The following is a 25,628-nucleotide window of genomic DNA, read 5'->3' on the forward strand; positions in this document are numbered from 1 at the left end:
GTTAGCTTTGTTAGCCAAAGGTTTCCTCTCCCAAAGGGAGAGTTTGGATGTTTCCACATACAAGGCTGTCATCTCCTCTGGGGACAGATCTTTGCCCCAAATTACTAAACAGTGTGCTTGAACAAGAACCCTATTCACTGATTATGCAAACTTTTTTGACTAGATTACCCAGAAGTTAAAAAAATATATATAATGAAGAATGCTTAAAAAGAGGATAGTTTTGTTTTGTTAGTTTTTTGTTGTTGTTGTTGTTTTTTGTTTGTTTTTGGTTTTTTTGTTTTTTGTTTTTCTATTTTCTGGATGTTTGTCCCTTCCTTCCTTCCTTCCTTCCTTCCTTCCGTCCTTTCTTTATTTCTTTCTTTCTTCCTTTCTTTTTGAACCAGGGACTCCCTCAGTATGTAGCCCAGGCTGCCCTTGGACTTGTGATCTTCCTACCTAAGTCTCCAGTTCTGGGTTATAGTTGTGAACTGTCTCTGGTCCTGGTTCAGTGAGTAGCTTAGAAGTAGAAAGAGTGAAGTGACTTCAAGTGACAAAAATAAAAAATGGAGAGAAAAGTTTCTCTTTTTTTAAGGTTTATTTACATATTTTATGTATATGAGTGCTCTGTCTTCATGCACAGCCCAAGAAGGCATCAGATTCGGCCACAGGTGGTTGTGAGCCACCATGTGGGTGCTGGGAATTGAACTCAGGACCTCTGCAAAAGTAGCCAGGGCTCTTAACCATTGAGCCATCTCTCCAGCCCCAGAGAGAAAAGTTCCTGAGAATATAAACATTTTTCTTTCTATAAACTATGTCTAGCTGAATATGACAGGGAACATAATCTATATAAAATACAGTGCTATAATTGTTTTTGCATAAACTCACATTATAGGTGAATTTCAAAGTAACTTGGGATGCAAAATTCTCAGCTCTCCAGTAATACCTACATTCTCTCTAGGAAGTACTGTGGGACCACCCCCCCAAGTGACATTCAGAGTTTTGTAGAAGGAGGCTCCATTGGGTTCTATAGGAAAGAGTTAGCCAGGCAGTGGGGGGTACACACCTTTAATCCCAGTACTTGAGAGGCAGGTGGATCTCAGAGTTAAGGGCCAACCTGATCTACAGAGCAAGTTCCAGGACAACTAGGGCTACACAGAGAAACCCTGTCTTACTGCCCCTTCCTCCTCCCCCACACATACATCCTCCCTCCCCCCGCCAAAAAAAAAAAAAAAGAGTTCCTAGATGGACCATAGCCAGAACCTGAAATAGGATGTTGGGGGGGGGGGAGTGTCTGGGGAAACCTATATGAGCTCAGTTCCTAAAGTTTGCCCCAAATCTCTCTCAGCCTGCTTTGCTGGGTTTAACTGTGATGGTAGGGAGGCCGATTTTGGAAGCCTCCCCTTCTCACCAGTAAAAGGTGGCTAGCATCCTTATACTAAGCATACTAAGTACTCCTTGTGTGTTTCCCATAATTCACCCAGCACCACATCACACAGGGTAGATTCTCTTCAGAAGAGCGTCTACCTCATTGCTGCTAATGTCTGGATACTCCAGGATCCTCATACAAAGAGTTGTTGAAGGGGGGTGGGGTTCCTTGTTCCTCCCTGTCTCCTGGGACGTGCTCTTCAGCCCTGCCTTTGCTGAGATGTTATTTCTCCAGGGCCTTGGCCTGCCTTCTTCAGTGGGTGCTCCGGGGTGTTGGTTGGGCTCTTCCTGATTCTTGGGAAGCTTCAATTCTTATCCTGACATCCGATTGGAAGCCTGAGGTATCCTTCTTTATGGAAGCACAGTCACAAATAATTTTAAGTCACCTATTGATTGGGACTGGGGGTCACCTTGGCTGGCCTCAAACTTGCTGTATAGGACCAGACTGGCTTCAGCCAAGTGCTGGTATTAAAGGCATACACCCACCATGCTCAGCCCAAGAGTCACTTATCTTTGTAAGACCTATAGCAAGAGACAGCAGTCATTCCCTTAGCCCTCAGCAGCCCCAAGGGCAGCCATTTGAACATTGCCTATTCATTTTTCAATGGTTAAGTGCATCCTGCCCAGTGGTTGGTGCTTACTGAGTCTACCCATTCTGATTGCACTCAGGGTTTGCTGCCGTCCAGCCAAGCTGGGTGCATCAAGCAGCAAGAGCTGCTTGTCAGCAGTTGTGATGAGGTGAAGAGGGGCAGGGCTGTCTTAAGTTTAGGAGAAGGAACTAAACCCTCAAAGACAGTCATCACAACTGTCCCTGTGTCACCGTACTGGGGACACGTTCTTCCTCTTGTTCATGGGACATCCTTTATCATCAGAGCCCTCCAAGCCTTGCCTTTTATATTCTGTTCCATAAGTGCCCAAAAAACATGCACATGACATCAGTGTCTTGAGAGTCTCCACGCCTGACTGTCAGGTTGAACTAGGGTTGAACTTGGCCACAGTGGAAATCTCTTCCATTTGAATCAGGTAAAAAACAAAACAAGACAATGATGCTCTTCCTAGTCTCAGGGCCCCTGCTCAGGGGTTAGCTGTCACTCTTCTTCCTGGTGTTTTAGAATCTGTTTTCCTCATCTCTTGGGCGTGGGGGAGATAGATTTTTCTCCTATCTTTTTCTTTGTAATGAATATTTATTATAATACACTTGAAATGAGAATCTTTGTCCGTATACCTTCCTAGCCTTTCAGTGAGCTATCTCAGCCTTGCAAATCTGCCTCTTGATTCTGAACAGTTTCTTTTTTTTTCTAGAGGTTCTTTTTAAATCTAAAAATCCCCTTCCTCTCTTCTGGATCACCATGAATTTGAAGGAAGTTTTTATGGACTGAATCATTAAACTCTTACCTATTCTATTACATTTCCTGATTCCCTTTTAAAAGTTCTATTTCCTGGAAAATGTCCCCATCTTATCCTCTGAGATGCTATATCCCAGTTATATGTCTGCCAGTCAACTCTCTAAATCCCAAGAGCTCCTTAGGGTCCTTATAAGTTGTCTTATAATCTCCTGCTATTGTTTCAGGGATAAAAAGCATCTCTACTTTGCAGTCCTCAAGACTGTCTTTGAAGTCCCCCTCTCCTCCCCGTATTGTTTCTGTTTCCTCTGATTTCCCCCTGGTTGTTTGTTTTGATTTTTTAAATCTCTTCCATGGTGAAGGCTTTCCTAACCTGCTTGATGATCCTTGACCCATTCCTGAAAGGCTAATTGGAAAGTCTGAAACGGCTAGGTTTCCTTTTTATGAAGGAGACCCAGGGCAGCATCTCTGAGCACGCAATGCTTTTCACATGTGTCTGCACAGCGACTGAATGGCAGAGGATCTTGCCAAGGCCAGGTGGCGGCCACTGGTCTTTGGTTTTGGTGTTTGGTTTTGGATGGCGTTTTATTGAGCACACTTTTTTAAAATTTATTTAGTGGATACGGCAGTGACTGTTGAGTAACTTGCAAGTGCCTTCCAGGGCCTCCACTGAAGACTGACTGACTGGTGATGTCAATGGAGAACTCCCATCAGCAGATGTAGTTTCCTCCCTGGGACAACTGCCCAGATGGAGACAAGCCTCTGTGGGAGGGGAATCTCTTGGCGTAAGATCCCAAAGGGCAATACGGGAAGGGAATGGGGAGCCATCACCTTTGCTCTTGGAGACCTTCTCTTTCCCTGTTTAATTGGTGGTCCCCACCTACCAGCTACAACTGGCATGGCTCTGTCCAGAGCTGCTCTGACACAGCAGAGAAAAGATGTAGCAGATCCTGGCCTTCACCTGAAGTCTAGGACAAAAGGGGACAGTTTGGGGGGGGGTGTCTGATGGCTTTATACACTGACACTCAGCAAGCCTACCTGAATTTGGGGAGTACCCTTGTCTAACTGACACGCGGCACTCCTAATTCCCAGGGTTCTCTGGGATGCTGGGGATGAAGGACAATAAGTAGGCTTCTAGCCCCACCCCCGCTGTACTAGGATCAGCTTGCCCTCATCTGGAAGTCAGGCACTTCTAGTTTATCACTGCTAGATTATATGTCTGTCAGCTTCCCAAAGCTTGCTGGAGTCACTGCTTCTCCTGGTTTGCTCCGTCTTAGTTCAGCTTGCTGCTGCCCCACCCCCTCAACATTTTGCAAACTTTTCAACATTCCTGAACTGTCAGCCAGTCTGTGTATACTCCCAGCTTTGCCTGGAGATTTTCCTCAGTTCCTCCTCCTGTGTTTCTGCCCCAGTGCTACAGGGAGATAAACATGCTAACAGGACACACCCTCTTGTTGCATCCAGCAGTAGTACCGAACGATGCCCAAGTCTCTGGATGGCTTGGTATTGGGCTTGAGCTGAGCAATTTGGAACTGATTTGTCAGTGACTGGATGGAGCTTGTTAAGTGCATTGTGCAAGAAGCTACTGCTCATGATGAGCATGGAGCAAAGGCTATTTCCAAGTATCTGATGCTCTCTGGCTTATACAGTTCCACCTTGGCGAATAGAGGCACAACCTGTTGTTGACTTCTGTGAGACATGTTTGTGTTCATTTGTATCATCAGTCTTTGCCTGCTGCCTGGTGAGTGGTGAAAAAAGGAAGTTGTGTGGACCTGGGAGTGCTTCTCCCTCAGGCATTCAGCCTCTTCTGTCAGGTACCTCATTCTACAACCCAGAGTCAGATGAAGGAAAGGACACCCTGGGTGATGAGGAAGGGCATAGAGGTTTTAGAAAGGGTTTGCTTGTTTCTTAGAGAAAGATACAAAATAGCTCTCTCTTGTCTTCTTGCGCATGCTGCTATCTGGAAACACTGGTCTCTGGGATCCAACCTTCACAAGGCCGTTGCAGAGAGCAGGAAAGCTTGCCCAGAGCCCTGCCCTCTCCTCACCTCCAAGCCTCTATTTAAGCCATTTTTGAGTCAAGATGTGGTATCAATTTGTCACCAAAGTGATCCAGGTAGAGACTTATTCAGGCATCATCCCCTTATCTCTGAAAGGCATCAGGGAAACCGCAGACGGGCTCAGATTGGAGCAGCCTGCCTCCTGGTTTGATGCTTATATTGATTCTAAGTAGGATTCCTCGCAACTCAGCCTATTTTGTAGGAAGATGAGAAGAACCCTTTTTTTTTTCCTGCTCTGAATGTCACAAAAACTACTGAACTATTTGGGGGCAGGGAGAGACGGTTGTAGATTGCAGTAAATGCAAGATTAAATGATGCGCAACAAGGGAACCTAGAGCAATCCCACCTAGAAAAGCCAAGGGCTAGCTTTACCTTCCCCTGGGTTTCACACCATATGGCGGTCTCTGCCTCTTAGGCTTGGTATTTGCTTTGTACACTTTAAAGATGAAATAAACTGTGACAGTCCTCAGAAGTGTCAGGAAGGCTAGAATGCAGGAGAAAATAGACTGTCATTCTGTGTTTTCCGGTTTGGTGCCAGTGGTGGGGATGCTCTCTAGTTTTGTGAATGAAAGGCCTGTTTGGGCATTTCCATTCCTGATGTAACCACAGCCTGAAGTGAATGCCCTTCACTGCACTAGTCACTGTTGTCCCTTGATATCTGAGTGTCTCAAAAGCAAGGCTCTAGGGAAGACTGCCTCATACTGTAATACAGCTAAGATTTACTGCATACTTGGTCCCTGCCAGCCACTGTTACAGTGTCACATGTATGAACTTAATCTCGTCTACACGAGGATCTTAATGTCTTTTTTTTTTTAATTTAACTTACTGTGTTTGTATGTGGGGGGCTTGGAGATCACACACATGCCACACCACACATATAGACGTCAGCGGACAACTTTTGGGGTAGGCTCACTTCCACATGGTTTAGGATTTTGTTCTTTCTGGCTTCCCATGTTGCCACAGGAGTGCTGGGATCACATGCTGTTGAGTCTGACTTTTTAAAGTGGGTTCTAGGGGTAGAACTCAAATCTTCAGGCTCACAAGGCAAGCCCCTTTAGCCAGAGAGCCGTCTTGCCAGCCCAGTGTCATGGTCTTTTGAGGATAGTTTTATCCCCGTTTCATAAGGTGTTCCCGTGGAGCCACACTCGTTAAAGAAGTGGTTCAACGTGGTCAACTTGTCAATGAAGGGGCAGAGATTCCATTGCTAGCCTTACTCAGAGCCCATGCCGTACTAAAGCACGTGCATGCTTTGCACTGTAATTCATCATCCCCCAAGCATCTGTATACCTTCTGTGGTGGTCAGCAGGAATGAAGACATTGTTGTGAATGAATAAACAGGATTTTTCAGAGCATTATTGACTCATTCATTTTTTTAATGGTGGCATATTTCTTGACAGAGCCAAAGACCATAACTTAGCTACCTCTTCCCGAGAATTGTACAGAGCCACAATATAGGTTCTGATATCTGAGATATCTCAGACATATGCTTGCTACTTGAGAGTGACCGTGAAACATCTTATTGATTGAGTTGTTTTTCAAGATAGGGTCTCATGTAGCTCAGAATGTTTTCCAACTCATGACCCTCCTGCCTTCACCAGCCAAGTGCGAGGATCCCAGGCACGGAAATTCTTTTTTATTTTATTTTTTATTCTTCTGGCTTCTCTCCACCTCCCCGTAGGCCACCCCTAGGAGATGACTTCATCTTCATCTGAGTTCCACATTCCCTTTGCTCAAACTAGAACCCTGCATAAAAGCCTATGGCGTCTGGGAGACACGAATATTTTTGGAATCGTTTCCAGGGGTCTCTGCTTTTCAACATTAGTTAAGCATTAGTTGGCAGGGAGTTGCTGTTTAGAATATAGATCCCCAAAATGTGGCCTGCCAAGGGCCATTTTCCAGGTGTTTTCTCATAACATGTCTTATTACACTCTTCCATCTAGCGATACTATATCAGACTCATTCATTATTTGAGACTTTTGGCTGACCTCTGAGATTCTTTTTTTTAATTGCCGGCCGATAGAAAATACAAATGGAAAAATGCGTTAGTGTGCACACTTTGAAGTTTGATATCTTTGGAATTGGGGGCCTCGCAGGGCTAGAGGGTAAAGGAAAATAATAAGATGATTTTGTCTGGTTAGTGGGTGCCCTGACAGTTTCCCCTTTTTTGGTCATTTTTAAACAAATTCACTATGCCTTCGTCAATAAAAACGTTCTCAAGTTACTTACACTTAAACAGTTGCATTTTAGGAAGTGGGTGTATCTTCGACCTTGCACATCAAGAAGACCTTGATCTTTCCATTTGGGTTCATTGTATGGTACAGTCCTTTCAGCATGAAGACTTGAGTTCAAATCCCCAGCACCCACATAAAAATCTGAACATGACTATGCGAACTTGCAACCCCAGCCCTGGAGGGAGGAACCAGAAGTATTAACCAGAGCTCACTGGCCAGCCAGCTTTACTGAAACACTGAGTTTCTAATTCAGTGAGAGACCCTGTCTGAAGGCAGTAAGGAGGGGACCAGTAAAGGAAGACACCCAACATCCTGTCCTGGTCACCATCCGTGTGCATGGATGCATGTGCTTGTACACTCGTGTATCCACCCACATGCAGTGCATCCCCCACACATACATGTATGTATCCTAAATACATTTGAAAGATGCAGTATGCACACAGCATGCATAGGTGGCTTTCTTGCTCCTCTGCTGGTCCCTAATTCACTTTCTGGCTTCCTCTCTACCAGGAGAATCATGTTTATGACCCTTAACATTGGGTTCCCTTGCCTTTTGCTTCTGACTGGATCCAGCCAATAGGAATCCAACTGGCGGAAGATAGGCAGCACGAGAAGAGGGAGTTGAAGTGTTTGTTACCCACTCATGGTCTTCTCAAACTTGGTGAGGCTCTGACAACAGCTAACTTCTCCCAAGGGCTTGAGGGGCAGCTCATGCTCACAGCTGGCCCCAGCTCCCATACAGTCTGGCTATGTTACTTCCTTCTCCCCTGGTCTTTCAGCTTTGGAGATGCTAAACTCTGAACGCTGTGCCCTGAGGATCCTTCTGTAAACCATCCTGGTATCAAACTCTTTAATAACCAACCCTTTAGTGTGCTTTGGATTCTTGGACGTTGACTGGTACAAGTTTTCCTGATAAAATCTTTTTTTTTAAAGACAGGGTTTCGCTGTATATCCTTGCCTAGCTGGAACTCACTGTGTAATTAGCCTGATCCTGTACTCATAGAGGTTGCCTGGGTCTGCCCTCTAGAACTAAAGACACATGCCACTGTGTTGGGCACTGATGTAATCTTAATTATCAAATCTGTCTCTAAGACACTGAAGTCATCAGCTTGACCACATCTGAATGGAATTGTGTCTTTTCTGAGAGTTGCTTAGCATCATCTTATTTCTATTATCCTTTTCTATTAAACTCCAAGTCCCAGATTAGGTGGGGTGGGTGAAGAGAATTATAGAGAGAAGTATACTATGTTCTTCTATGTTTGGCATCCAGATGTCATAACAATTTATGATTCCTGAGGTCCAATAATATATGTAGACAAGTACATGACTTGTGGATCTCATGTGTCTGTATTAATGGATTTCATAACCATGTGTGTATGCTTAAAGGCACTGATTCACTACGCAGTCACTAAAGGCCCGGAGGCAGTTGGAAGTAATGTACTGTGCTAGGTACTAGGACTCATGTCCTTCACAATTAGGGGTCTTTTACAGGACTGAAGTACTAGAATATTCAAGTAAAATGGATCCCAGAGTGTGTCTAGTCCAGTTTCCTTCAGAGGTGAAGTTCCAGTTGAGAAGTATAGAGCTTTTGTCTGGAGCACATTTAGCAAATGGCAGGGGTACTGCCAGATTGGTTATCCCAACTGTCCTGCTAGTGCAGCGGTTCTCAACCTTCCTGGTGCTACAGCCCTTTAATATAGTTCCTCACGTTGTGGTGACCCATAACCATGAAATTATTTCACTGCTACTTCATAACATAATTTTGCTACTGTTATGAATCATAATGGAAATATCTGATATGCAGGATATCTGATATGTGACCCCCCCTCAAAAAAAAGGGGTTGCGACTTACAGGTCAAGAACCAGTGTGTTAGGCTCTTCAAGTCATACAGCCTGGCTACTCCTATGTATTTCTGCTGCTGCAGCTGACCTGCATCAGGTGTCCTTAAGGAAGCCCTGCCGCCGCCCCTTATTGCTTCCCTCTGTGCTACAAATGCAAGCCAGGCAGTCATGCTCTGAGCTCATAAGAGGGCCTAATGAAATACAGACGGTAGATGCCAGCCCAGGCTCCCGAGTTAATGCCACAAGCACACTGCTGGGAGAACACTCAAACTGATACATAGTAACTCTTGGACGAAACTCTCCACCAACTTTAACTTAGAATAATGGTTTATGTGGGCGTTATGAGGTGACAGGATTGGGTTGGGTGAATTAGTTACAGGCTCTGGTTAGGGGAGCCAGACTCCCTGAAGATGTGGCCTCTTTGAGCTAGGTCAGGGCTATTGGCTGAAGTTACCCTTGGGACATTTGCATTGGGATGGGGGGAGCATGTGCACATGTGCACACACACACACACACACACACACACACACACCAGCTCTGCGAAGGAGCAATGGCTTTTTATGGGTCCAGAAACCATAAGGAATTGTATTCTCTATAAAACCAAACCTTTGACTGTGAAATTCATTGCTTCAAGTTAAAGGTAGACCAGAAATACCTTTCCCTAATGAACAGAAACAAAGTAAACTAGGTAGGCCACTGGAGGAAAACCCATGTTTGCAAAGAGAGGATTACATCTAGGTCCGCCATGCTGCAGCCTTCCTATGTGGAAGTCAATGGGAGGTCAGCGGGAGGCCTGATGCAGCTTTGTCACACACCTGTGAATCCTGAGCCTAGGAAGGCAGAGACAGGAATGTTGTATGGATCCCATTTTTGCATAACTTGGTGTCACCTTTACATTATAGATCCAGGCTCAGAGGGACTGCTTGCACAGTTACAAGGTAGAGTAAGACGAGGTGACACACTGCAGAGAGACTGTCTGCATAGTTACAGAGGCAGTGTAAGGAAGGCAGAGTGATACAGTATCCCCATGGGTCTCTCTTCTGTGTAAGTCTCGGAATCCTTGAGTTCCTAACTCAGCTGTCCTGGGAGACATTGGAGAAAGTTGTGCGATAGTCTTGTCTTGGTTTTCTCAAGTATAGGATGGAGATGAGGTTGGCCACTCCCTCATGGGTTAGTGCTAGGACTAAATGGGGCACAGCAACACTGGGCATGTGGCTTTCTGAAAGTGTCACTCCTGAGCCCCTTGAACTCCGTGCTTCCTTCTCTGCTGTTCTTTGTCATTTTGGAGCCAACTATTAAAGGAACCCAAACCAAAGTTTCTATCTTTTTTAAAGTCATATTTAAAAACATTTATCTTTTTTTTGATTTAGTTATTTTATGTGCATGAGTGTTTTGTTTGCTTGTATGAATGTGTACCACATGTGTCCTGTTGACCTTGGAGATCAGAATAAGATATTGGATCTCCTGGAATGGGAATTACCAATGCTTGTGAGCCACAGTGTGGATGCTGGGGACGGAACCTGGGTCCTCGGTAAAAGCAACAGTGCTCTTACAGCTGAGCTCCCTCTCTAGCCCCACGTTTCTATTTTTTATGCTATAGTTAATTCTTAAACTTCCAATATGCTTAGTCTGTATGCTCTCTTATTTATGTATGTATTTATTGTATCTGTATTGGAGACTGAATTAAGACCTTACATGCTAGGTAGGCGCCCGACCACTGAGCTACATCTCCAACCTTACATCCATTCATTTCTTTTGGCAAGAATATAGACTTGTTATTTTTCTTTCAGGGCATTTTTTTTTCTATAGATTAGAATGTTTATAAGGAAAATAAGTTTTGGGTTGGTCTGGTTGTTTAGGGTTTACACTTTTAGGGGCTGAGAGGTTCAAGATATGGTGGCTATATCAAACAGAGGTCTTGAAGGAGCTTTAACTTACGGAGAGAGGATGAGGGGCCAGTGGACATGTATATGAGAGAGAAAGCACCCATCAATGAGGACTGAGCTTTCAAGATGAAAACACCTGCCCCAAGCCCCATCTCTAAGCCTGCCTCCCTGGGCATCCTGCTTCCACTGAGCTCTGGTGGGGACCTCCATGTAGAAATTGTAGCGTTAGTTACATCATCCGGTGTCCTTAGTTTTTAGCACCTAGGGCTCTGCTGCTTCCTGATGCACACAAGTATTTTTGCCATCACAAATATCTTCCCCGTCTCCCCCTTTCCTTAGCCCCTCAGATGGGAAGTTGCTGAGTGCCCTGAGCATCCTGTACAGCTTAGAAGACTGCTCATTCTTTCCTATCTCTTCAGTCAGTGATGCAGGTAATGACTCCGGGCGAAGCTCCTGAGATATGAGGCCTGTCTTTAGAACATTCTAGAAAAATCTCCAAATGTCTTAACGTGGCCCTCTCCAGCTCACATTTATATGATAGCTCCTATAGCAGTGACGGAGCTGACTTCAGACTCTTACTCCCGTGCTATGCTCTGGGATATCTGAAGAGAGAGTTGGATGAGTCTGACCCCTTCAGAGAGCTGTGATGGTGTGGGTAGGCTGCATGGTTTCCCAGATGTCTGCTCTCAGGAAATATCCTGCTACCTTCAACAGTCACTCTGCACAGACCATTTTGTTTGTTTCAGTTTGGGTTTAGTTTTTGTTTTTTTAAAGTCAGGGTTTTTTTTTTTTTCTGTGTAGCCTTGTGTCCTGAAACTTACTTTGTAGATCAGGCTGGCCTTGAACTCATGGAGATTCACCTGCCTCTTTTCTCCCAAGTGCCAGGATTAAAGGTGTGCACCATCATGCCTAGCTTGTACAGGTTATTTTTAGAAGAAAGGAGAAAGCTGGCGGCGGCTCTCAGCCCGCCTTCGGTGTGAGTAGTATCTGCCTGATAGGGAAGAGTACCTTTTGCTGGGTCTTCAGCACCCAATATTTTGGATTCCTCTAGAGTCCTCCAAAACTACCCTGAGAAAGCTTACGGGCAATCCTATGCTGTGTTACCAGGGCTGCCTGCTAAGGGATAAAGGCAGGAGACAGAAACCGTGTGAGATGAAGTTAAACCATTGACCACATGCCTAGACATAATGGCCCTGCCCCATAAGAAGGTTAGCATGGGAAGAGAACATTGTCTTGCATTAAAGTCTTTATAGGCCCCTCCCTCCTATGAAAAGAGCTTTGCCTATTTTATTTTGAACACCAAAGTATTATTTTGGGAACACACATTAATCTGAAGTGACCTTAGTCACTGCTGTTTTGGATGCTAAAGGAGGTCAACTGAGGTAATAGTATTTTTAAGGTTAGAGAGTGGCTTCAAAAAAATCTAGGAATATTTCAGGACCTCTGACTTCATAGTAACAAGTATTAGATTTCTTGGTAAATAAGACTTTTAAAGATCATTTAAAAATGGAACAAATTAAGGACCTTATTTAAGTAACTTAGGTCAAAGTGAAGGGGCTGTGTCTTGAGAAGCTCAGAATGAAAGGGACCTCACAGGAATAGGTGTAAAATGCTGCTGGCACTGAAGAATTAAGTGACATCCTATAGAATGAGAACCAGAGACTAGGAACACTGGCATCGCAGTTGGTGTCAATTTCTATGTGGACGTATCGGTGCGTGTATTTTATATGCATGTAATTTTGTATATTACTATGTAAAGAAATTAATGTAAAATCCTTATATATAGCATAATCTACCACAATAGAACATTTATACCCAGTGATGTCCTTTCATTTGCCTCATTTATCTTTATTTATCTCCAAAACTTTAATGGCTATCTTTCAAATGAGCCGATTGACAATCACTTATACTTCAAGTCACCTTCTGATCCAGTGGAAATGTCAAGAAATATCTTTGTGATGTATTACTAGTTTGGACCATTGCTTCAGTGATTTTATTCTTGTTTTTCATTTGAGCTTTCGTGATTTGCAAGGGCCAAAGCAAAATTCAGTGATCAAAAAAGTAGTGAATTAAAGTACCTCCAATAAACTGTCGCTAAAATTGGTGAGGGACTCTGCACCAGGAGGACTTGAGATTTGAGGTCACCTTGTATCTGGGCATGTGCCAAGTTTGGAGATGTATTGTTTCCATTACAGTTGTATGTGGTCAGCCCAGACCAGATGCTGCTGGTGACATGGGCAAAGCCCTGGCACAGGTATACAGAAATCCTCTTTGGAGACAGCTCGATCTCATCCTGTCAACCTACGCTTTCAAAGCAGCAAGCAGAGATTTTCTCAGGGGAAACATTTAAGGACAGAGCACACTTCAGCTCTTCTTCCTCTCCAACCTGGGAATGTGGGTGTCTGACCTCCCTGTGGGGCATCTTGCCAGCAAATCATTGTAGTCAGGCAGAGAAATTTCAACTAAGGAAAAAAAATGTCCAGAAAGAAGCCACCCCACTGAAGAATTCTATTTTCCCCTGAAATGTATTCTCTCATAGATAAACTCAGGATGCATTAAATTCCAACATGTCAGTCTCAACTAACTTATCATCGACTCTTCCTGCCCCCAAAGAAGCTCCCTTGCATCTGTGTTATAAAATGTGGGGTTGTGTTTAACTAAACAGAGAGAAGCAGAGCGCGGGGGATGTACATAGAAACGACTTCAGGTTCTGTGCTGCACAGGGATATAGTTTATGTGCCTGTGGGCTCTGGGGAGACAGAGAAAGACGGAGATTTAGGAAATCCTATCACATAGTTGCGGTGAGTAGAAACTCCACCATCTGTAGAGCAGAACAGAAGCTCGGAATATCAGTGAATACGGATGGCATGGTTCTCATCCAAAGCTCTACACACAGGACAGATAGGACAGGCTGGTAACTTAGGTAGGGATCTCAAGGGCAGTGCTGTCTCCTTTGGGAATCTGACTCCTTTCTTTTAAGATCGTCACCTACTTTGAGGTCTGCCCACATTCTGGGCAGAGTGGAGGGACAGGGAGGCAGCTTTGTTCAATCTACTGATTTATATATTCATGTCAGCCAAGTGTGGTAGTGCATTTTCTGTGATCCCAGGGTTTGGGAGGCTGAGGCAGGAGTGTTGGTTCTGTGCTGGTCAGGACTATATGGTGGGTTCTGAGCTAGCCTGAGTTCACAGGGAATAGCTGTATCTATATCAATAAACAGACAACCTTGTATGTCCTCCACAGTGTGCCTTGGTAGACGCATCAGCACTGGTGTTGGACTAGACACTGGAGCCCACCCTAGCCTAACCATGCTGACTTAAACCATTAGCCATCACAGGTGGGGCCAGAAACTTTGTTTCCACCCTCTTTATATTCTCTATGTTGAAGAAGGAATCATAAATAATACGACATTCTGTAGGGTGCTAGAGGAAACTCTAGAGTTAGCCTTTGAGAACTCTTAAAAAAAGACTTAGAACATGCAAAGTTGGTCTAGCATAGTCCTGCCACACAAATCTGATAGACAATTCCCTTCTGTTGTGTTCACTTATAGCTCTGTTTGCTCAAATAGAAAATGCTAGTTTTAACTAAAGCCCCTTTATCCTGGGAACTCTGCTCCACCTCACCCCCACCAAGCCACCTTTCCATCTAGGTTTCGGTGGCTTGGATGGATATACTACTTAGACATAAATACGCATTTTTTTGTGTGTGTGTACATTTTAATTGGCACAGATGGCATTATACCATACTGAGTTTCGTTTTTTTCTGGTATATCTCTTTTCTTTTTGGAGCTGGAAATGGTGGTGGTCTCACTCCTGTTGACTGCTCTTTGTTTGTTTGTTTGGATCTTTGGTTTTGGTTTTTTGTTTTGTTTCCTTTCACATAGAAAACATATGAGATCTTTACTTCACTCTAGAGAAAAATTTGAGGCGTCTCAAAAAATACATTTCTGTCTGTGAATTAAAAGTCATGGCAGGGATTAGCATCTTCTTCTTACCCACATATGTAATCCTCAAATCATAGGTCACTGCACAGATGCTCTGATCAAATAGAAACAATGTCTGAGGGAAGAGAAGTTTACTTTGGTCCATGGTTTAAAAGATCCAGTCCATTGTGGCAGAGAAGGCTTGGTGGCTGGGGCTCCTGAAGACAGTGGGAGCTCAGTACACAACTGGCTGCATCTCAGAGGATCTCAAGACAGGACTGTTGCCAGAAGGGGACTGACTGGCTGTCACCTTCAAATGTCCTCCCGCAAGCCCCGCCCCCAAATTCCACAGCCTCCTAAAAGAATGTTGCTATTAATTGGAGACCACACATCCCAATGGGAGACATTTCAGATCAGGTGATAATTTACTGAGAGACTTCTGCTCCAGTGTGATAGTTTTCTTCTTCCTGCTTAGATATCCTCTTGTCTTTTTCCTTCTTTTAAGATAGGGTTTTGTGTAGTCCTGGCTGACCACAAACTTACTGTAGCAGAGGCTGGCCTTGAACTCCTGCTGCTCCTGTGCCTCTGCTTTCCCTGGTCTCAGTTACAGGTGTGTGCCATCAGGTGTGGCCTCTCACACTAGCAGTCCAGGCCTTCTTTTGTGCCTGCACACTACTAGTACTTTGGGTATCTGTAGCAGCCAGAGGAATGCAGCTGATCTCTAAATCTGGGCCTTTTGTTTCCGGCAACATTGTAACATCCTCGAACTAGTGCTAATTGGTTAGAGGTTGATCTTGCTAATTAATGTAAATAACTGGCTGCAGGCCTTCAGAACCTTCTAAACCTGCTGGTTGCAACTGCGTTGGAGGTTGCATATCAGATATTTGCATTACAGCTCATAACAGTAGCAAAATTACAGTTACGAGGTAGCATTGCAACGACTTCTTTATGGTTGAGAGTCACCACACATGAGGAACTGTATTAAAGGGTCACAGATTATAGGAAGGTTGAGAACCGATGCTCTAAGTGGTAAATTCCAATATTATTGTCAACTACAATTGAACAGATTTCCCAGCACGTGAAATAGGAGTTCTGCCTCCAGAGGCTAGCTGTGTTCCAGGGCTCAGGAAAGCACACCAAGAGCTGCTTTAGTCGTGGATAGATATGACTATGTACAGCCTCAAATTTCATTCATTCATCCCTTCCCCTCCCCTCCCCTCCCCTCCCCTCCCCTCCCCTCCCCTCCCCTCCCCTCCCCTCCCCTCCCCTCCCTTCCTTTTTCTAAGACAGATTCTCACTGCGTTCCCCTGTCTGTCCTGAAACTCACTCACAGAGATTCTCCTGCCTCCGCCTCCTGAACACTGGGATTTAAGGTGTGCACCACTGTGCCCAGCTCCAATCCGCTCTTTACTTTTTATCTTGAGACAGGGTTACACTGAGTTGTCCAATCTAGCCCTGAGTCTACTCTGTAGCCTTGGAAGATCTTGAACTTGAAACCTGCCTTCTGCTCCTCCCAAGTGCCTGGGATTCCAGCCATTGCCAGCCTGTTCTGCTTAGACTGCTAGGTTCTGCTGCCAGACTGCTGTGGGTTCCAGTGTTTGAGCCTATGTAGGTGAAATGTTCAGTGCCTCCCTATGTGGGATAAAAGTCAAAAGGATAAAGTGTAGCAAATTGTGATGGATGCTGGTATACTGAGGGTCTGGGTGGGGACTCAGCACTCAGTAACTTGTTACATGTACCTGGCCCAGGTGCAGTTTTCAGTGGGTGCTAGGTGCTATTGTGGCACATGCTATTCCGTTTACACATTTCTGCCATTTTGAAACAACTCTTATCAATTGTGCAGGGTTGTGCCAGTTTAGAGTCATTGTTGCTTTATCAGAATACCAGCCCTCCTTATCATAATTCTTAGAGTGCTATCTTTTGTGTACCCTAATCACTAATTCTGGTCAGATCCTGCCTAATAATCTTTCTCCAGATAAAAAGAAAATTGCTTCCGAGAAACTTGCTTTGCAAACATTGCTGGAAAGCCTCTTTTTGATACCGTGATATCTTACAGCTGTATATTAATCTGCCCTAGCCAACTGAACTGGTTTGTATCTTGGGTTTTAAGTTCGAGAGAAAATACCATGACTGTGATGTGTGCACTTGACAAGTGTCCCAGAACCTCCCACGCTGATGCCTCCTGTGTGGACTGAGTGGGATCTTGGAGGTGATGCCCTGTCCTCTTCTCCATTTGCTGAAAATACTCTGGCTTCTGCCTCCGCCCAAACAACCAGCTTCATCTCTTCCCAGTGCCCCTGTCACCCAGCCTGCCTTTTAAGGATTTAGCTTTAAAAGCACAGTTCTCCTGTTCTGGCCTTGGAAGAATATAAATCACCCCCAGCCCCTGGGAGAATAACTTAGGAAGGGCTTAGGAATGCAAACGGCTTGTCCTTTTGTAGTTGAGTCTTTGCTTCATTGGAACTTGGTAGATTTGATCGAAACTTGGTATTTAAGTCTATATTGTTAAGTACGGCTTTACGTCGTTGGCCAACTATGTAGACCTGGCGCTATCTGGCATGACTGTGGGTCTGTGGTTGGACTGTACCACAGATGTGGTCATTTACTGATGGCAGCTCCATTTATATTCCAATTTCTGTCAGTGCTGGAGTGCCTGACATGTACTGAGAATTCACAGTTCTCCTCCAAGATGACCTGCTCATGTTGGTCCCTTTCTTCTGCATCTTTTTCTTAGTAGGAGATGCCAAAGAGCCGTTGTTCTTAAGAACAGTCAACTACTGGGAGATGTTGCTCAATGTTAGAGAATTTAACCAGCATGCATGAGGTCCTAGGCTCTGGCCAAAACAAAACAAACAAATAAACATAGTGGTCAAACCATGCCAAATACATAATTCTAACCTTGGTATGTGGAGGCAGGAACCCAAAGTCAGCCTCAGGCAGACATGCCCAACTTCTTGACAAGTGACAAGACATTGTCATCTACAAAGTCCATGGGTCAAGTCTACATAATAGAGTTACAAAAACAATGCCTACCAAAAAAAAAACTTTTTTAGGTAGAAAAAAATGAAATGAAAAAGACCTCAGAGTTTTTAGGTAAATGTACAATCATTCATCACTGTTCTCAGCCACCTGCAGCACACCTGCAGCACACCTGGAGCACACCTACAGCACACCTGGAGCATACCTGGAGCACACCTGCAGCACACCTGCAGCACACCTGCAGCATACCTGCCACAGATTGGACAAGCTTGGCTGCCATAGTGAGGTGGAGGCCAGCCTGGGCTGCATGAGAGTGAGTCAGCAACAGGATGGTCAGAGCAACTTTGGCAAGAGACAAACCAAGCTTGTCTACTTGTTGGTCCCGCTGGCCCATTTCTCCTCTCCCCACTTTCCCCACTTTCATACTGGAGATCAAAGCAGAGACTTCACATCACACATGTATCCTTCCTCAGAACTACATCACCAACCCCATACAGACTTTGCCCAGTGTTCTCTGCCTGCATTTTAAATGTCTTGTCTCTCTTTTTCTTCTCCTCTGTGGTATCTTTCAAGGTCTGTAATAATTAGGGTTTTTCAATACCTTTTTTTTTTTCAGTATCTTGTCTATCTTCAGTATCTACTAGATTAAAAGAGAATCCCTTGCTGCTATAGTTGGAAGGGTACCTTCAGTGTCCAAACGGAGATGATTCAAGCCCATATTGAGTTTGAGTCTACTAAAGATGGCTTTCTAATACTATATGTCTCTTCCCCAGAGACATCTGATTTTAGAAGACCAGTATGGTGATGAACCTTTTTGTTTTATGCTAAAACCCATTGAGGTTTTTCAGATTTGGCCAGTTTGAGGATAAACCTTCACATGTCTAACTGAACCTCCCGTGTTCTCTGGCTAGCTTTTGCCTCGGCTTGCTTTTGCCTCGGCTTGCTTTTGCCTCGGCTTTCTGCCTGCCATTTAGTTCATCCCAGGTGAAAGCAAAACTTGCTCAAAATTTCATACATGTGCTGCTTTCTCTTCTGTACTTTTCCAGAATGGCTTTAGTTTGTATCTTCATTTGCAGAGATCCAAAGCTGGTCAGTGGGAAACATATTTTGATTGGCTGTTGGCTGCTCATAGCTCTGTAACTAAATGGTTATTGTTCCCTGGAGTGGTGGGCCTGGGCCAGAACATGGTCTTTATGGCTTCAATAGGCCAAATGGAAGTGTGAATGTCCTGACGACAGACTGAATCAACATAAGCTCCCATGGTCTCAGAAACATCGAGTGGTAGGTAGGTGGCTTGCTAGCATGTCGCTGGAGGGTCCCAGGAACTCTGTGGTCCATCAGGCATTCATCCTCATGAATGGATTTAGCTTGATTTGTAAATTAGGGTCATTCTCTCAAGAATGCATTTTTTTGCAATGCTGGTCATATCACCCCATCTTCTCATATTAGTTCTTAGTCTAGATCTGTCCCTTCACTGTGGATGTGCAAATACTCACCCTAAGAGATGACCACTCTGCAGGCCACCGTGATCCATCAACACCCTCCGAAGGTTTCACTCTGGTGGCCTCATGCAGAGGAACACACGCATGTCCACACTCACTCTCTCTGCTCTTTGGGTTAGCGTTTGCTATCACATCCACTCTATGGAGCAAGAAGCAGACCTCGAAACCCCACAGTTACTAAAGCCCTACAGTTGACATTTGTATCCTAGCAGGAAAGACAGAGACAAACCAGACTCCGTGTATGTCTGAGGGTTTCTGTTATCGTGAGGAGACACCATGAGCACAGAAAATCTCATAAAAGAAAACATTTCGTTGGGACTGGCTTACAGTTCAGAGATTCAGTCCGTTATCTTCATGGCTGCATGCAGGCAGACATGGCGCTGGAGAAGGAACCAAGAGGCAGCAGGAAGAGTGAATGACAGTGGGCCTCACCTGAACTTCTGACATCTCAGAGCCCACCCCCAGTGACACAGTTTCTTCAACAAGGCCATACCTCCTAATAGGGCCATTCCCTATGGGCCTATGGGGAACATTTTCATTCAAACCACCACAGGATGCCTCATCTCTAGTGGAGGCTTTGCTAAGGGGACCTCAAGTGCCAGGCCTGGGATGCTCAGTCGTCACGAGCAGAGTCCCAGGGAGTACATACAGGAGGAGCAGAGGCAGCCAAGTGTCTCTAGTGGTATTGTCTCCCTTAGTCCCCCACCCATATTTAGACCAGCTACCAATGGATAGCTGACCTAGCAAAGTTACACTGGTGAGCACGGTGGAGGTTTTAAAGACTGAATTGAGTCATTTGCTGTCTGGTTTTTGCTGTTGGGATGAGTGGTGTTCGATGAAATAATTAACAATACTATTCAACAGCAATTACTGAGACCAGTCACAGTAGGCCCAGCTTGTTGTAGAACACTATTCTCCAAACATAACAGCTGTCACCTTTATCAGAAAATCTGTGACTGCTTAGATGAGACAGCACAGGTTAGGTTCATTGACTGTTGATACTCCACATGGAAGGGTCCAGTGACGGTCACCTGGCTCTCACCTGAGCTTCCAGCCATCCCCTTCGTCTCCTAGACAGCTGTACATCGTTTGGCCTGACGACACATGGCCCCGTGATCTCTGGTGTTGTTAGAATCTATAAACCATGAGAGGCTAATTTAAGGAGCTCCCATCTATGTTGGGGAGACTTTCTGGTGGTTCTGCTGATTTGGGGTTACCCACTCCTGTAAGTAACCCCTCATTGATGCTCTGTACTTAAACCCAGTAAGCTCGTTGGTTCTTCAAGTTGGACTTGGGTAGAAATTGTGCTTTGGCTTGTCATTGATACCCTATCAGATGGAGGTAGATGTTTGTTTGTCTTCCCAGGGCAAAGTTTCTGAAACTCTGGGCCTTAGGGATACAAGAGGGAAACCTGTCAAGGGTTCCCTGCTCTTGTTTGTTTAAATTCTTGCTTGGAGAAACAAAGAATTAATGTGTTAATAAATAATTGAGCCATGGTGATGAATGCTTATCGAACGTGTTTTTGAATGGAATTATCTGTTTATTTATATTGCTTTCTCCTTCTCTAATAGGATAAAAGTGCACAGATCTGATGATGAAGTACCCAGCTATGTTAACAGGTCAAATTAGAATTGAGCTAAGCTCTGTGACAAATCCCTGAGTTCGTAGGCTGGTGGCCTGAGGTCTTGGTCAGTTCTATTTCTGTTAGGCTGCCTCAAGCTCATGGCAAGCAGATCTTTTCCTGTGTCTCTTCATTTGTCACCTGGGGGAGAAGGATTGAATCTCTAGCTGTACATTGCGCTCTTGAAGCCTGGATAAACTCCTCAGAATCAAGATGTGGGAGCTAAGGGAGCTTGGCAAGCCCTTCCCAGCTCCTGCTAGAACAGCGGTTCTCAACCTTCCTCGGCTGTGAGCCTTCAGTACAGTGCCTCGTGCTGTGGTGACTTCAGCCACAAAATTATTTTTGGTACTACTTCATGACTGTAATTTTGCTACTGTTGTGAATCGTAATGCAAATCTCTGTGTTTTCTATGGTCTTAGGTGACCCCTGTAAAAGGTCAGTCAACTCCAAAAGGGGTTGTGACCCACAGGTTGAGAACCACTGAGCCAGAGCCTTATAGCTGCTGTGCATTGTTCACTGACTTTCACTGCACTGAACAAAGGATTCCACTGTTGAGAAGAACTGTCTAGAAGTCACTTGTTCTTCATGAGAAACTGCCTTTACTGCTTGTGGGAAAACTCCATGAACAAATTTGTAAGATGACAGAGAGAGATATAAACAGAAATGGATTAAAAGCATATATCAAACATATTGGTGAATGTGCAGTAGTTTCTATCACTGTGCGAAAGACCTCAGCCAAAAGCAATATGGAAGTAAATAAAGATTTATTTTCATCTTACAACTCTCAGATCACACTCCATCATGGAGGGAAGTCAGGACAGGAACTCAAGGCAGGAAATTGAAGAAGAAGCCATGGAGGAATGCTGCTTACTGGCTTGCTCCTCACAGCTTGCTCAGGCTGCTTTCTTATACAACTTAGAACCATTTGCCCAGGCTTGCCATCACCATAGTAGGTTGGGCCCTCTCATATCAATCATTAAGTAAATTCCTGACAGACTTGCTGATAGACCAATCTTATGGAAAGCAGTTTATCAACCGAGAACCCCTCTTCCCAAGTGACCCTAGCTTGGGTCAAGGTGGCCTAAGACTAAGCAGTACAGACCACAATAAATTAAGCAATAGAAAGATGAGCAGAGTCCCTCAGTTCCAGGGCACTGGTTCTAGAATACCTCAAGACCCAGATACAGAATGGTCAAGTACTGCCACGTAAGTGATACATATGTATCTTCTCACATACTCTAGGCATCACAGCTCTGTACACACAGTGTGATCTGAGTGCTAGATGATTAGCTGTTTCTTAGAGAATAATGAACATACATTTTCACTCAAATACTTTTTTCTTTTCAGATTTAACATATATGTGTTTATAGAGTAGTGCATTTTAAAAATATATTAAATTTTCTTCTTTGGCAATTTTATACATGTATACAATGCATCTTAATCATATCCATCCTCATTTTCCAATTCCACTTTTCCAAGATACACTCAACACATCACATCCCCTCCCTGCCTTCCTCTTTTAAAAAAATGTTTTTTCTTTCCCTTTCATGACATTTAGTGTGTGTTTGTATGTGTGTGTGTGTCTGTGTGTTTGTATGTATGTATGTATGCATGCATCTGTGTGTGTGTGTTTGTATGTATGTATGCATGCATCTGTGTGTGTGTCTGTGTGTTTGTATGTATATATGTATGCATGCATCTCTGTGTGTGTGTGTGTTTGTATGTATGTATGCATGCATCTGTGTGTGTGTGTGTGTGTGTGTGTGTTTGTATGTATGTATGCATGCATCTGTATGGAGGTCAGAGAACAACCTTCTGCAGTCAGTTCTCTCTTCCCCTCTCCCTTCTCTCCTCTCCCTCCTATCTTCCTCCTTCCCTCCTATCTTCCTCCTTCCCTCTTCCTCCTCCTCCCCCTCTTCTCCACTCTTCCTCCTCTCCTCCTGTTTTTTTCTTCCTCATTTTCTTCTTTCTCTTTCTTCCTCTCCCCTCTCATCTTCAATGTCTTTTTTCTCCTCCTCCTTCTCCCTCTTCTTCTTTTTCTCCTCCCCCTCCTCCCTTCTCTTCCTCCTTCTCTTGCTTCATTCATCCACATGCTCTTTCTTTTCCTTCTCTTCTTTTCCTTCTTCCTCTTCCTTCTCCTTTTTCTTCTGTCTCCTCTTCATCAGAACCAACTCAGTCCACTTAGTGTTGCTGGCATGTGCTGGCATGGGGGCTATCCATCCAAGCAAAGACAATCTATAGCAACAACATCCCTGAAAAGAAAATTGGCTACCCTCTCCCAGCAGACATTAACTGCCAATAGCTATTCAGGTGGGGGGAGGGAGCTTCCTGAACATTTTTGATCTATAGTTTATGAAATCCATGGATGTAGAATCTGTGAGTATGGAGGGCTGATGGTTTAAGAAATGGCAAGTCACAGAAGAGAACATACAGATAGCAAAATTAAAAGAAAGGCCAGAGCCCTCCACAATTAGGGCAATGCCAATCATAGCATCTTTATTCTACTACATCTCTGTATCATCCCTGGTGAGCAGTGTTACTGTTAACACTAGGTGAAAAAAATTGAAAAGGTGATAGGATCTAGTAAGTTAGGGGAATGGGTGTCTACATGTCATCAGTAAGAGTAAAATCTAGTAAGTTAGGGGAATGGGTGTCTACATGTCATCAGTAAGAGTAAAATTTGTCACAGGGAGTTTGTCAGTATGTATTAAAATTCCACACAGCCTTTGACCCAAGGTTTACCTCTCTAGATGCATGCTAGTAAAATGTTCACATTTGAACGAGTCCCCTCCGGAAGGGTTTGAAATGGGGCAACATGAAAATGAAACATTTATCAGCGAAGGGATAAATAAAATATGCTAAGCCTGCATTTCAGAATGCCGTGTGGCAGTTTTCAAAAACCAAAGTGGGTTTCCCTGAATGGAATCATCAGTAGTGGAAAGAAAAGCTCAGGGGAATCACTGGCTCGTTAATAACGGGTGACGGGGGCGGGGGGGTTCTCATACCCTCTATGCAGAAAACAGAAAGTCATGGAGAGGAGAATACAAGCAGTTGAAGAGGAAGCATCCAGACAGCAGTGTGTGTGTGTGCGTGTGTGTGTGTGTGTGTGTGTGTGTGTTTAAGATTTATTTATTTCATGGATGTGGGTGTACTGTCCCTATCTTCAGACACACCACAAGAAGGCATCAGATCCCATTACAGATGGTTATGAGCCACCATGTGTTTGCAGGAAATTGAACTCAGAACCTCTGGAAGAGCAGTCAGTGCTCTTAACCACTGAACCATCTCTCCAGCCCAGCAATATATCCGAAGCAATTAACAGTGTTTGCTTAATGCATGTTCACTCCCCAGGTTCTAAGACTGGTAGACCCAGAGATTTGATTGTCAGATGCTTGTGTATCTGCAGTGCTCCCTCCCCTCCCTGACACTCCTCCTCCTCCAGCACAGGGCCCGCCAGCTACCCATTCTCCCTTCCTCTCTCTCCCTTCAGTGAGGATCTGCCAAGCAGGAAAAATTCCTCTCTTTACCCTCCCGACCTTCTGGGAGCTGTGGGTTGGCAAGGGTCCGTTTAGTGCCCCAAGGCCATCTCTCAAGAAGGATGCTCAGAAATTCCGGCCCTCTGCCACATCCCAGGGCCTCCCTGTGGACTTCTATGACTTCCATTCTCAGGTCAGAACCAAGTGACTCCCCAGGGAGCCCAAAGGTATTTCTGCACCAAGTAGACCTTGGAAACATCTGCTGCATGCTTCCTGAATGTAAGATCCCATGGTTGCTACCTCTCAAATACTCAGAGCCATGTCTCCCTTCTGTGCTTGAATCCCTAAAACCCTTAATGTGCTGGTATGGGCCAGGCTCTTTTTTTTTTTTTTTTTTTTTAATTAGATATTTTCTGTATTTACATTTCAAATGTTATCCCCTTTCCTGGTTTCCCCTCTGAAAATCCCCTCTCCCTGTCCCCTTCCCCCTCCCCTTGCTCACAAACCCACCCACTCCCACTTCCTGGCCCTGGCAGTCCCCTACACTGGGGCATCAAGCCTTCATAGGACCAAGGTCCTCTCCTCCCATTGATGACCAACAAGGCCATCCTCTGCTACATATGGGGCTGGAGCCATGGGTCCCACCATGTGTACTCTTTGGTTAGTGGATTAGTCCCTGGAAGCTCTGATGGTACTGGTTAGTTCATATAGACAAAGTGTGGAGCAGACACTGAAGGCTTGACCATGCAGAGACTGCCCCACCTGGGGATCTATCCCAGTTACAATCACCAAACCCAGACACTATTGTGGATGCCAATAAGTGCTTGCTGACAGGAGCCTGATATAGCTGTCTCCTGAGAGGCGCCACCAGTGCCTGACAAATACAGAGGTGGATGCTCACAGCCATCCATTGGACTGAGCACAGGGTCCCCAATGAAGGAGCTAGAGAAAGGACTGAAGGAGCTGAAGGGGTTTGCAGCCCCATAAGAGGGCCAGGCTCATTCTTAAAGGAGACTTCTGCATAATAGTCACACTCATGAGCTCTGAAAACCCTGTGAGGGTTCTAAGCATGGGCTTGGCAGACTCCAAATGATCTGAATAGTCAAAGAAAGATGATGCAGAGACGATGGTGTGCAGGGAGAGGCGCTGACAGAGTAGGGATTGTGTCAGGGGGATGACTCGGCCTTCAGAAATGCATGGGGCATTAACTGCCCAGAATCACTCTGTAAAGAGGGACTCCGGTGTCAGCGGAGGCCACCATGGAATTCTATTAGTAGCTTCCAAGCTGATGCACACTTACTTACACCATTTAGACTCGTCTATGCTGGGGTGGCAGACTGGGAGGACAGCCATATTTCCAATA

At 44.7% G+C, this 25,628-nt stretch overlaps 1 protein-coding gene and 1 pseudogene across 8 annotated transcripts in view; both read left to right on the plus strand.

The window, feature by feature from the left end:
• Nucleotides 1–25,628, plus strand: part of Pdzd2 (PDZ domain containing 2) — a 372,386-nt gene that overhangs the window by 188,542 nt on the left and 158,216 nt on the right. The window lies entirely within an intron of this gene.
• LOC147000807 (uncharacterized) overlaps nucleotides 17,785–25,628 on the plus strand; it is a 62,039-nt pseudogene continuing 54,195 nt past the window's right edge.

Source organism: Mus caroli, unplaced genomic scaffold, assembly GCF_978045245.1.
Source record: "Mus caroli unplaced genomic scaffold, Mus_caroli_1 scaffold_16, whole genome shotgun sequence".
Taxonomy (NCBI): domain Eukaryota; kingdom Metazoa; phylum Chordata; class Mammalia; order Rodentia; family Muridae; genus Mus; species Mus caroli.